The 14,729-nt window shown below is 33.7% G+C and overlaps 1 non-coding gene across 1 annotated transcript; it reads right to left on the minus strand.

Annotated features, from left to right (window-relative positions):
- Positions 1 to 10,326: 10,326 nt before the first annotated feature.
- On the minus strand, positions 10,327 to 10,452 carry LOC118968989 (U6atac minor spliceosomal RNA). Its single transcript, XR_005056876.1, has one exon. It is a non-coding gene; the product is annotated as a U6atac minor spliceosomal RNA (small nuclear RNA).
- Positions 10,453 to 14,729: the final 4,277 nt, after the last annotated feature.

A 14,729-nucleotide genomic window follows, 5' to 3' on the forward strand; every position in this document is an offset into this window, starting at 1 on the left:
TTCATTTATCAGTTTTAACTGATTCTTTAGCAGTAAGTAGCTAGAGGCCATATATATTGATTTTATCAGACTTTCAATATATCTCCATTCTTCTATGTTATATTAGTTGTAATATTTCTTCATTGCCAGATGTAATCTATACATTATATTATCATCCAAATTTTGTTTCCTTTTTCTTCACTTTACAGCTAAATATATTTAGTGTTCCAAAACAATTATTTTTACTGTAGTGTAATGCTACTCAAAGTTTTACTGTGGAAGATACCAACCCGGAAACTTTTTTGCTTGTTTAGAATGAGATAAAGAGGAAGTTAGTGTATTTGTAAACTAATCTACAGATGTAATCTCGCCTAGACATTGCCAGGCTTTACTGTGCCTTTTACCTAAGTATTTAATATTGGTTCTTGAAGAACTGGGAAAATAAACATCTCTGATTCCTTCTATCATACCTAGGTAACAGGAGGCCATCTTGGTCCACAGAAGAGCAATTGTCAGCTATAGGCTTCTGGTTTCATTGTTGCATTCAGTTTCAAAGGTAAAATTTATCTCAAGACCACAAAATGACCAATGTGAGAAATACAACTTAGAAAACATGATAATTCTAATTCATTATTAAAAATTTGTATTCTCAAGTTATATCTCATTTTTTCAAATCACTCATATGCAGATCTTTTATTTTGGCTTCAATTCTATTCTTTTACCCAGGGTAAAAAAAAGAAAGAAAGAAATAGAGAAAACATAAACCAACAATAAATAATAAAAGCCTTATGGAGAATTTCTTTGAGGATCAATCATGGCAGAAATAGTTAAGAATATTATTCTCTTGTTCTAAGATATTCTTTCAGGAAAAGAATGATGACATCCTTTCCCTTTATTTTTACCTGTTTGTGTACACACTTTCATTCCATAATTTTCCCCTTTTTTCTGAATTTGTTAATTTTTTCATTTCAGGCTTGACTTCTCGAGGTAGGGATTTTTGTTTCAGCCATAACACCCACCCATAAGAAAGAGCACAAATAGACTTGCCAAAGCCTCATTTTTATCATTTCCAGGAAGAAGTCAGGTTAAAGAGAAAAGAATAATGACACGATTTCTATAATTAGGCAGTGCGGCATCTATTATAATCAAATCTATTTTAACCACATGGAAATTCCTGATCAAGCCTATTGTTCTTCTAGGAATATGCACAAATTTAGAGCAATTGAAATTCTCTACTGAGCAGCGATGTTCCTTTCTACATATACATGTGAGTATAATCGTATACCTGGTATAAGATTTATGATGAGATAAAAGATATATAACATGAGACAGAAAAATAATTTTGGTTGGTTGCATCATTTCCAATCTTCATTTCAAAAACCATTTAAAAGAATTGTCCCTTTACAATCAATCATATTCAGATGAAGTACCTATATATTTAATTAAGCAAGCCAGCCAATAATGTCCTATCACCCCATTTCTCTATTTTTATTAACAAGTGTTTTACTTTGTAACTGACGACTATGATTCTGAATCAAAGAACAGCTTTTGAGTTGTAGAGAATATAATAAGTCCAAAATACAGGATGCTTATGTAATTTCCAAAATGAAAGAAGCAGTATGATTCATTGTAGAACAAACTGCAAATCAATTCATAGTTCCAGGAAATTAATATATTTTTCTGACAAAATGGAATATTTATCTGAATAGTCAGGATGCTTTGAAATCCTTAAAGATATTACTAAGATGGTAGATCTACATTTATGCAGGCTTTTGTTCTAGGGAAATCCTACTCAAAGGCATCATTTCCTGTTTTCTTTCCATTAATTTTAGCAAGCTAATAAAATCAGTTGGCAACATGTCAATGTCTTTTTTAACTCATATTGAGCAGTTTGAGCATCAGAGTACTGCATCTTTTCATGTACCGGTAAGAGAAGAGAATGGCAGTTTGACTTCCAATCTCCTTCAAAGTAAACAATTTCCCTTCAGTATCCATTGGTGGTGACTATATGACATTACTTTTTTAAATGATTTTAGTTATTTGGAGCAGTTTTAAGTCCACAGAACACTTGAAAGGAAGATACAACAACATCCACCATTAGAGTGATATATTATTTATAACTGATGAACTTACATTGAGAAATCATAATCATTCAAAATCAATCATTTAAATTAGGATTTCTTATTGGTGTTTTATATTATATAGGTTTTGAAAAATATAAAATGACATGTATTTATCATTGTAGTGTCATATAAATTATTTTCATTGCCCTAAAATACTGCTCTGCTTATTCAAAACCCTCCCCAAACCCATGGCAGCCACTGATTGTATATTGTCTCCATAGTTTTGCCTTTTCTAGAATACCATGTAGTTGGAGTTATACAGCATATAGTCTTCTCAGGTTGGTTTCTTTTACTTAGTAATATGCATTTAAATTTCTACCATGTCTTCCCATGGCTTGATATCTCATTTATTTATTTATTTATTTATTTATTTATTATTTTTTTTATTAATTTTATTTTGGTATCATTAATCTACAATTACATGAAGGAGGTTATGTTTACTAGGCTCCCTCCTTCACCAAGTCCCCCCCCACATACCTGTTCACAGTCACTGTCCATCAACATAGTAAGATGCTGTAAAATCACTACTTGTGTTCTCTGTGTTGCACAGCCCACCCCGTGCCCCCCACACACACACTATACATGTTAATCGTAATGCCCCTTTTCTTTTTTCCTGCCCTTATCCCTCCCTTCCCACCCGTCCTCCTCAGTCCCTTTCCCTTTGGTAACTGTTAGTCCATTCTTGGGTTCTGTGCTTCTGCTGCTGTTTTGTTCCTTCAGTTTTCTTTTGTTCTTATACTCCACATATGAGTGAAATCATTTGGTATTTGTCTTTCTCTGCCTGGCTTATTTCACTGAGCATAATACCCTGTAGCTCCATCCATGTTGTTGCAAATGGCAGGATCTGTTTTTTTTCTTATAGCTGAGTAATATTCCATTGTGTATATGTACCACATCTTCTTTATCAATTCATCTACTGATGGACATTTAGGTTGCTTCCATATCTTGTCTATTGTAAATAGTGCAGCGATAAACATAGGGGTGCATCTGTCTTTTTCAAACTGGAGTGCTGCATTCTTGGGATAAATTCCTAGAAGTGAAATTCCTGGGTCAAATGGTATTTCTATTTTGGGTATCTCATTTATTTTTAATACTGTATAATATTCCTTATCTAGATATACCACAGTTTATTTATGCATTCACTCACTGAAGGCCATCTCAGTTACTTCCAAGTCTTGATGATTATGAATAAAGTTATTGTAAACTTCCATTGTCACAGTCTTTGTGTAAACATAAATTTTCAATCTTTTAGGCAAATACCAAGTAGCAAGATTTCTGGATTGTGTGGTAAGAGTATGATTAGTTTTGTAAGACATCACCAAACTGTCTTCCAAAGTGGCTTTTCTTTTTCCTTTTCATTCTTATTGGCAATGACTGAGAGTTTCTATTTTCTTTATCAGATGAATGTTTGCATTGTCAATGTTCTGAATTTTGGCCATACTTATATGTATGCAAACTTGTTTCATCCTTGCTTTAATTTTCATTTCTCTGATGATGTATCATATGGAGCATCTGTTCATATATTTATTTGCAATGTATAAATCTCCTTTTGTTTGGTGTCTGCAAAAATCCCTGGCCTATTTCTAAATGAAGCTGTTTTCTTATTGTTATGCTGGTTTGTATCCTCTTTATATGTTTTTCTTACAGTTTTAATCATAAATGGATGTTGAATTTTGTTAAAAGCTTTTCCTGAATCTATTGAGATGATCATATAATTTTTACCCTTAATTTTTAAAAAATATATTATATCATGTTGACTTATTTGCAGATTTTGAACCATCCTTACATCTCTCAAATAAATTCTGCTTGATCATGGTGTGTGATCCTTTTAATGTATTGATGAATTTGATTTGTTACTCTATTATTGAAGATTCTTACATTTATGTTCATCCTGCATACTGGCCTGTAATTTACTTTTCTTGTGCCATTCTTGACTAGTTTCAGTATAAGGGTAAATGCTGGACTCATAAAATGAGTTTGGAAGAGTTCTCACTTTTATTTTCTTGAAAAGATTGATATTAATATCAATCTTTGAATATTTTGTAGAATTGATCATTGAAGCCATCTGGTTCTGGACTTTTGTTTGCTAGGAGGTTTTGATTACTGCTTCAATCACTTTGTACTAGTTTATCTGTTCAGGTTTTCTATTTCATCATGATTCAGTCTTGGTAGGTTGTATGTTTCTAAGAATGTATCCATTTGTTCTAGGGTCTCCAATTTGTGTGAATTATTCATAGTAGTCTCTTATGAACTTTTTTGTTTGTTTGCTATGCCCTTTCTTTTCTGATTTTATTTATTTGAGTTCTCTCTTGGAGAGTCTAACTAAATGTTTGTCAATGTTGTTTATATTCTCAAAGAACTTGCTTTTCATTTCACCAATCTTTCTATTCTCATTTAGTCTTTATTTTCAATTATATCTATTCTTTGTTATTTCTCATTCTGATTTTGGGTTTCATTTTAAATTATTTTTCTAGTTACCTGATGTGTAAAGTTAGGTTGTTTGAAATTTTTCTTGTTTCTTGAGATAGGTATTTATTGCTTTGAACTTCCTTCTTAGAACTACTTTTGCCATATCCCATAAATTTCTGTGTGTTGCATTTCCATTCTCATTTATCTCAAGATATTTTTTTATTTCTGTTTATTTCTTCTTTGACCCTTTGGTTGTTCATTAGCATGTTGTTTAACCAACACATATTTATGAATGTGCCCTTGAGCAGAATGTATATTATGTTGCTTTTGGATGAAATGTTCTGGAAATAACTTTTAAGTCACTTTGATTATTAATGTTTCATTTAAGGCCATTGATTCTTTACTGATTTTCTATCTGGATTATCTATCCAGTGATGTAATGGAGTATTAATGTCCCCTACAGTTGTATTTCTGTTTATTTTCCTTTCAGATCTGTTGATATTTGCTTTATATATTTAGGTGCTCCTATGTTAAGTGAGTAAATATCCACAAATGTGATATATTCTTGTTGGATTCAACTCTTTATCATTCTGTAACAGACTTCTTTGTTTATTATTATAGTCTTTGTTTTAAAGTCTAGATTGTCTGATATAAATATACATACTCCAGCTTTTTTTTGTTTTCCATGTGCATGGAATATCTTTTTCCATCCCTTCACTTTCAGTTATTTTTGTGTCCATCTAAATTGAGTCTCTTGTAGAAAGCATATATAATTTATTTTTATCCATTCAGAGACTGTGTCATTTGATTGGAGAATTTAGTCCATTTACATTTAAAGTAATTATTGATGATCGTATGCTTATTGCCATTTTGTTCATTTTTTCTGGATTTTTTGTAGTACTTCTCTGTTTCTATCTTCTTTTCGTTCTTCCTTGTACTTTGATGACTTTCTTTAATATACATATATTTACTCTTTATCTTTTATGTATTTACTATAGGTATTTGCTTTGTGGTTTCAATGAGGTTAATACAAAGAACTTATATCTATAACACTCTATTTTATTTTAAATTAATAACATTTTAAGTATTGATAACTTACCTTTAGTATATATTTATCTTTCCAATGAAGTTTGTTATTTTATGTGTACTCTTGTTACTAAATAGCATTATTTCTCTTCAGCTTAAAGAAATCCTATTAACATTTCTTGTGAGGCCTATTTAGTAGTGATTAACTCCTTTAGCTTTTGCTTCTTTGGAAAACTCTTTATTTCTCCTTCATTTATGAATGATTATTTTGATGGCTAGAGTATTCTAAGTGGGAACTTTTTTTTTCTCTTAGCTCTTTGAATGTACTGTACCACTCACTCCTGACCTGCAAAGTTTCTGCTGAAAATCTGATAGACTACATGGGTTCTCTTATATGTAAAAAGTTATTTTAATCTAGCTGCTTTTAAGAGTTTCTCCTTGTCCTTAACTTTAGACATTTAATTGTAATGTGTCTTGGTGTGGGTCTCTTTGGGTTCCTCCTATTGGAACTTTCTGGGCTTCCTGGAACTGGATGTCTCTTTCCTTCTCCAAGGTAGGGAAGTTTTCAGTCATTATTTCTTCATATAAGATTTCTGCCCCTTTCTTTCTTTTTCTGGGAGTCCTATAATATGAATGCTAGTTCATTTGATGTTGTCTCATAAAGTTCCTTAAGCTCTTTTCACTTATTTCATTCTTTTTCTCTTTCATGCTCTGATTTAGTGAATTCTACTGCCTTGTCTTCAAGTAGATAGATCCTTGTTCATTTAGTCTGTTGTTAAATGCCTCTATTTTTTTTTCTAGCTCCATATTGTATTCTTCACCTCTGTGACCTTGATTTGGTACTTTCTTTGTATTCTCCATCTTTGTTGTAGTTCTTATGGTATTCATCCATTCTTCACCCTGATTCAGTAAACATCATTATAACCATTAATTTGAACTCTTTATTATGTAAATTGTTTATCTACATTTCAGTAAGGTTTTTTCTGAGGCTTTTATTTTGCTTTCATTTGGAACATATTTCTCTCTTTCTTCATTTTGCTTGATTCTCTGTTGGTGTCTATACAGTAGACATCGCAACCACCCCACCCAGTCTTGAACAAATGATACCATGAGCTAGATGAAACTTATTTAACCCTTTCTTAGTTCTTGGTTGTCTCTCAAACCTCTGTGCTGGACATGTCCAAGCAAACTATTATATTTTAAATAGCTCCTAGTAGTTGAGGATGTGATAAGAACTGTCAGTATCCAAAGGGGGAGGATCTCATCACATATATTTAGGTTAATGGGAAGCCTGGCCCTCAGCCATAACTTTTAAAAGTATGCATTTATTTATATATTTATGCATATATGCATTCCTATTAGACTTTGAGAATTTGCTTAAGAACCATCTCTCCAATTGCCACTGTTTCACAAGACCCAAAAATGCAAGCCCTCCTGGTCAGCAGAGTCACTTGATCAAGAGGTGTCTCCTGGGAGGCAGGTGCAAATGGAGCATTAGGAAAAATCCAAAGCATAGGACAACTATAAAACTTCCTTCCAGGAAACACACACTCTGGTAAACAGAGGAGGGTGATGGCAAAGATGGTGCCTGTCCCCTAAGTCTGTCCCCTAAAGGATGACAGTTAGCCTTATGTATGCTTAATTAGAATCTTGGCCCTTAGGATACAGTCATAATGATTAGCTAATAGTCCATCTTCAAAAAAGAAAGCCTGAACTTCTGGGTCTCTTCCCTCTTGCTATGCTCTTTAAGAGCATAGGGCTAGTAGCTGTTTAAGAACTCATTCTTCATCATATAGAGCCCTGTGAGACCCATGAATATAAGCCCCACTGGCCACCATAGGTAGGTGATGTAGAGGTGTTTCCTGACAGCAGTTATAAAAACTGGGGCAGCAGACAGACTTATGAGATCCTTTCTGTGTGACACAGATTATTATATTCTCCTGGGACTAGGAATGCAATCTCCTCTGGCCTCCAGAGCCAAGTGATCAAGAAGCATCCCCTAGGTGGAAGCCAAAAAATTGGGGCACCAGACATATATAAAATCTCCTTTCTGGGAGATCCCGGTGTTTCAGAGTGCAAAAAAGGAAGACCTCCAGATAACACCTACCAGTGTCCATCCTTAGAGAGCTTCAGCAGCTCCTAGATATGTGTGTTAAATTAGATGTCTGCCCCTCAGTTTGATGCTTTTATGTAAGAAGGTGTGCCTTATTCACTTTAAGCCTCTGAGCTGGGTCCTGGATAGATGAGAATGCATACATTAGCCCTTTAGTTATGGTTTATCAGATAACTATATTCTTGTGGGTCTTCAGACATGAGACATATTGGTTTTGAAATTTGTATGTTTTGGGGGACTTATCTCCTAAGCGTATGTCTTAAAAGTTGTTATGCCCAATGTGGTGTTTGAGTATTTTACTCCATGAGAAGCTCTGGGTTTCAAGTTCCCTCTTAGTTATGGGAATCTGTACTGAGAAAGGGTTTTTGGCAAGACTATGTCTCAGCCTCTTCTACTGACTTTGATGTGGTTTTCTTCTCATTTGCTCAATTTGTAGTCCTCACAGAGCCAGTCTATTTTTTTTTAAGAGTAAATTTTTCTGTATAGGAGGACCATGTGAGCTCAGGGCTTTCCTACCATATTCTTTAGTAAAAATATATTTTCATTAAATTTGCTTCATTGATCAGTCCCATGTAATGATTCGGAAATTCTTTTGCAGTGGTTCTCAACCAGGGGTTCCCAATTTTGCTAATTGCAATATTTGGCAATGTCTAGAGGTATTTTTGTTATAAATGGTGTGGGTATTAGTGCATCTATAGAGTAGTGCTCTGAGATGCTGCTAGACATATACAATGTACAGGAAGCCCCCACTCCTGTGAAAAACAATGCAACATGGACTATCAGTGATGTCAAATTCAAGAAATCCTATTCTAGAGAGCTCCAGGCTTCAAGGACAAATAATTAGAACTTTTAACATAGGAGATTCTGTCTCAGTGTGCTTCTATAACCCTTTAAGAATCTTGACTACAAATTCAGTAGGATGAATTTCCTTCCTTATAATGTATTGCAAATTTCAAAGAGCACAATACATTTTGACTCCTTGAACCTCAAAAAAGACACTTGATGTTAAAATTTGTCATGTCAGAGGATTCATGATTGTAAGTTTTCCTTGGGTAGTAGAGGCATCCAGCTGGAGGGGAGCAAATCAGTACATATGGCAAATGACTTAAGATGGTGGTGGGGGAGGGATAGTAGCAGAAATGGCAAAAAAAGCAACTTGCAGAGACACATCCTTAGTAACAAGTTCAATGTTCTCAAATAGGTAGATGCTATAAGTTAATAATAAAATCATCATTTGAATGTATCTATTAAGGAAGTAAGGAAATTCTACCAGAATAGGAATGTGGTATATGTGTGAGTGAGATAGAATAGGATATAAAGAAAGCAGTTGACTTCTAAAATCAAGTTATCTTTTCATTAACAGTCACAATAATGTGCTGGTGAACAAAAGCTTACTATTTGGAAATTGTTTTTCTATTCTAGGTAAAACTGTCATTTAGAGGGTTTTTTTGTGACTATACTAAACTAAAACCAGATGACTAAATATTTAAAAGTTGACAGTTATTTTTGCTATCTCTAGCTGAAGAGGCAGTGCAAAATAGTTGCACATTAAGGTAAATACTCGTGATGATGTTGATCCACAGATTATGATAAGGCAACCACTGTCAGAGTGTGTAAAAGATATACCCCTCCCACCCCATTTACCTTCTCAATTACAAAATGGGGTGACTCAATTCCTGTGAAAAATTATCATGGTGGGGAGGAAGGAGAATTCACCAATTGCTTCACTCTTCATCCAAGTGTTGTCAAACAATTATAGAAAGAGTATTATGTATGCTGTAATCTTTGTGGTAACAATGGCAATCTTCTTTTCTCTTAGGAGGAAGATGCAGTACAAAGGCAACAGTCCATTTTATCATAGAATAGTGCTGAATAATACAATGAGGCTAAAATCTTGCCTGGCTGAAAGCATGGGGTTTGAAATATCAACCCAGGCATCGGTCACACAAAAGCTTGAAATCTTTGTTGTCTGTGTTTAAGAAAGAAGTTTAGCTGCAAAGAAAGAATGACTAAATCAACTAAGGGGAGGTCGTAAGGTATCCTCAGAGATGATAGCAGTCACCAATGTCCTCACTAATACTTAAAAGAAAAGGAAGGATCTAGCCTCATTATAATAACATCAAGACATATCATTTAGGTTTTCCTTGAATAATGGTTTCTTAAACAGATAAAAATGCTTTTTCCTGAATAAAGAAGTTGGCATTAACATTCTTGTGATAGACCAGGCCACTTGGATGGAGGAATGGAAAACAAATGGAGACAATTAGAAGAGATCTACTCACTGCCAATAGCAATTTATGAAGGAAGACTATGTATGCATCATAATCATCTGGGGACCAGAATGAAAAGTTCATTTTTCATTAGATTTAGGTGGGGAAAGAGGAGTTATTTTTTTGAATGTGGATGTCCTAGCTGATATCTTTTGGGAATCTTAGTGATTTTCTCCCCTAGACAAAACTATTCTCCTTTTCTGAGGCTGAGCAGGCTCTCAAGGACATCATCAATCCCTAGCTTATAGCTGGTTCAGTCTTATTTGAAGAATCGTGATCAAACCTGTTCACATATTCAGAGACACTTTTGTTGCTAAATATTCCAACTCCCCAAGATGTGAGCAACAAAACACTCTGATATATTTTAGTCAGCATACCAGATATATGAATTATTTAAGCAGGCATTCCTTTTTTCTTTTTAGATGCCAGGAAGTAGGTGGCAATGCCTTAATCGTGTTTGTGTCGTCAGGCCTGAGGGACTCTTCTGTCCTTGTCAAGGGGCGTGCTAACCTGCTGTCCTTTCATACACTTCAAGTGGGCATTCTTAATTAATTATTTTATTTGGATCAAAGATTTTAAAAATTTTATGTTTGGTATTAAGTTACAGAGCTTCCATAACAAATTAACAAACAAGCTTTCATATTTCATATTTAATTGCTCAATTGGAGCCATGATTTAGCAATATAAATCCCACCATGTACTTAGTTGAGACATTTATTAATATATCACTTTTATCTCATTAAAAATAAAAGAGACCTCACTTTAACTCATTTTGTTAGAAATTAATTCAAGTTCTAATAGAAGACAATCACAATTAAGTTATGTATTTTTTATGCTGTGGAGATATTTAGAATATCCAAAAATTTGTTTTGAATTATCAATAGTCTGTCTGCATTATTTTCAGATATTTTTGTAGGACCAGCAAGAGGTACCAACCTACAACTGGTAACCCTGAATTACACAATGGATAGGATCTAGGTAATCTACTATTGTGTCACTCAACAGTTGATGACTCAAATTACTTTTTAAAGACACTGGTTTTATAACCATCTTTTCCTAATTGATAAACTCCTTAAGTTTGAATCAGAGCATTTTTCTAGGTACCTCTTGTAATTTTTATTCAAAATAACTATGATATTGGAATGTGAGTCTAAAGTAGAGTTACTCTACCTAAAGCTTCTTGACCAGTTTGTTAGATTTTGCTAGGAATAAAATCCAACACGTAACAAACTAGCCAAGTAGAATTAGTGATATGGTAAGTATATAGATAGGCTTTTCCCTTGAACAGAGGCAAAGGAGAAGTAACTAGGTGTTGATATTAAAAGTTATACTTTCATTCCTTTGCATGTTCAGTATTGTTAGCAATGAATCTCGAGATACTCGCAATACACTAAATTGTTCCTCTGGTCACAAATCTTCTGATACTCTTTATCTTGAAATAATCAAAGGAGCAAATAAGAAATATATAGTCTCAGAGTCCCTATATGTCTTCTCTGAGCTTCAGTGTCTTTCCTGTGACCCCAGACACACTGTGTGCACCAATCACGATACCCCACATGGACAGTGACTGCAGTGGGGTATGGGGTAGACTCGATAATAAGGGTGAATGTAATAACCATATTGTTTTCCTTGTAAAACCTTCATAAGAGTATATATCAATGATACCTTAATGAAAGAAATAAAGAAAAAAAGAAAGAGATAGAGAGAGAAAGAGAGAAAGGAAGGAAGGAAGGAAGGAAGGAAGGAAGGAAGGAAGGAAGGAAGGAAGGAAGGAGGGAGGGAAGGAAGGAAGGAAGGAAGGGAAAGAAGGAAGGAAGGAAGGAAGGAAGGAAGGAAGGAAGGAAGGAAGGAAGGAAGGAAGGAAGGAAGGAAGGAAGGGAGGGAAAGAAGGAAGGAAGGAAGGAAGGAAGGAAGGAAGGAAGGAAGGAAGGAAGGAAGGAAGGAAGGAAGGAAGGAAGGAAGGAGGGAAGGAAGGAAGGAAGGAGGGAAGGAAGGAAGGAAGGAAGAAAAGAGAGAGAGAGAGAGAAATACATAGTCTTTCTTTGAGCTACGTATCTACTAAGTATATTTTCAAATTTCCTACTAGATGACAGGCTTATTAAGGAAAGGGATTGCATCTTTCTACTTTTATTATCCAAAATAGATCTTTGCACATTATAGTGGTATAGTGATCACTTCTGAGACTGAACTGACTAGTTTCATCACTAAACTTCTTAAAAGACTGCACTATACAAGTTGTTCATCTTTTCGTACTGGCTTTACCTCATGTAAAATTGCTTCAACTATACAAATACCTTGGAAAATATTTTTTAAATGTTCAATGTCCTTCTAATTGGCTAATACATAGTATTATCCTACAAATTCCATCACTTTATGGTATGCAACTACCTTATTTCTTAAAAGTTTGTCTCCTTTTTGTGTGAAGTTATGAAATTTATTGGTTCTTTCTTTTCCTATTTCCTTCTACTGATGCTATTAATTATCCTATATCTTATCAACATTAATATGATAAAATGATATCCAATAAAATAATTTGTTCTTTCAGGTCAGTTGCATTGGCTACATCTAAATTATCTAGTTCAAACTAAACTATGACTACTTATTTATATCAGCTATCTTTAGGGTATAATAAAACATCTGAGGCATACATCAGTAAAAAAGAAAACATTCATTTATCTTCAGTTTCTATGGATTGGGCTATTGTTCTTCACATTTGGACTAACTCAGCCAGACTTGGTTAAGCTTTCTCATATAATTGACACCATCAATTATGTCAGCAAGTGTCTAGATAATATAAGATGGCTTTAATTACTGATCTGGAAGTTAGGAAGCTGTTGGATGACAAATCAGCTGTAACTGAATGACGTTTCTCCTATCATACAGCAGACTAGTTAGAAATTCTTGATATAGCAATTATATCATACCAAGAACAGCAAAAGAGAACAAACCAAATGTATAAATAGTTACACATCTCTGCTGATTTGAGTTTTTTTATATGTTCTACTGCCAAAGAATTTTGAACATATATTGTACCAGAGTCAGTGTGAAAGAAAACTCTCAAAGAATATGCCCATAAAGAGGAGTAAACATTAATTTAGAAATCTAGTTATTTTCTCCAAGTTGATTTATGTACCCACAATGTAAAATAATACACATATTGACTCCCAACACTCCCAAATGTCTCATCTAATCATGGCATCATACACTGATTTCAGAATCTCATGTTTTAAATTTGTATGCAGAGATGGCTTCTCAAATGTGGCTTATGTTGGTTCAGAATGCAACCAACATATAATAATAATATATGGACAGAGAAACAGTAATAATCACTAACTTTTGAAAATGGGAGAAATGGCAGGTACATGGAAGTCACTGTTCTATAACAATTTTGGTCCCTTGCTACAGTGGATCTATGTCTTGTGATCTGAACTTTTTTTTCTATAAAAGGTAAATTATGTGGTAATGCTTAAGTATCTTTCTCAACCTGCCTCCTGTCCATAGCATGCCAGGGATTAATGGTCCATTTTTTACTTTTTATTTAGACCCTTTTAGTTCACGCTACCATGCTTTCTCCAATATAACTTTCTTAAACATCTTTTGAATTTCCTGTAAACATGATAGATCTGTCACATGCCTCAATAGCTACATGCATAGTTAGTTTTAGGCAAATGTCTATAAACTTTGGGGATGTCAGGGTACTGTGAGACAATGTTCTGAAGATTCTAAGTAGCTCTTTTGCCTAGTTGAGTGAGTATGTCTGGAAACAACTTAGGTCTTTTAGTACTTTAAGTTATTCTATAATCATTGGCTGTTACCCACATTTTAACTTTTCTTTGATCCTGAAGCTATTTTCTGTTTTAAGAACCTATGGAACTTGAGAGCCTAGAATTGATAACAGGTTTTATTTTCTAAATGGAACTTTTCTATCATCTATATTCTTTCTAAATTATGTTTATGAAATGTAGTATTTGAATTCAGTTCATATTTTTCTTGCATATCATCATAGACAGCTAAAGAAAGTGAATGATACTTTGAAATTTCTACCTAGGAATCATCTGTCAATGTCCACAATTCATTATATATATTTTTCTTATGTTCCAAATTTTCAGTCAATATTCTTCAATATTTCAGTTACATAGTGTGACTTGCGATTTTCCAGACTTTTCTAACAGTTTCCCCATTGCCTGCCTGAGCTCATTGCCTTATATCAAATTCAACCCACATAGTTCACATTTTCATTATGGCAGTATCCACTTTCTGTATTATTTCATCTATTTCTGTAGCAGTTATCTGTTGTCTCGTAACAAGCCATCTCAAAACTTAGTGTTTTAAAACAAAATATTTATTTTTCTCACAATTCTGTGGGTTTGCTACCATATTACTCATTTTAATTAACTGAGGTACACATAGCATTGAACATTATAAGAGAAAGTTCAAGTAGAAAAAGGTCACGTAATTAATTTGAAAACTGATATCATTATTGTTTAATTCATTTCAATATTATTAAAGTTTTTCAGATGACTTGTAAAGGAAAATAATGGAAATTTGGTGGTAATACATACAAATATATGCAGCCAAACAGCTGATACTAGGCGAGTCTTTTACCTAACATAAAGGCTACAAATACAGGTTTTGAGATTAAATGTAAGGACATATTTTAGTGTATAATAATAAGAAATGGTAGGAGAATAAGTTGGTTCTATAATATGCTATGGATTTATCTATCATTAACTCAAGCATATAGATTAAGACATATGTGTTTTTATGTTGGGCACTAAAGATGAGTTAATACTTAGCTCTAGCATTTTA

Source organism: Manis javanica, chromosome 3, assembly GCF_040802235.1.
Source record: "Manis javanica isolate MJ-LG chromosome 3, MJ_LKY, whole genome shotgun sequence".
NCBI classification, from domain to species: domain Eukaryota; kingdom Metazoa; phylum Chordata; class Mammalia; order Pholidota; family Manidae; genus Manis; species Manis javanica.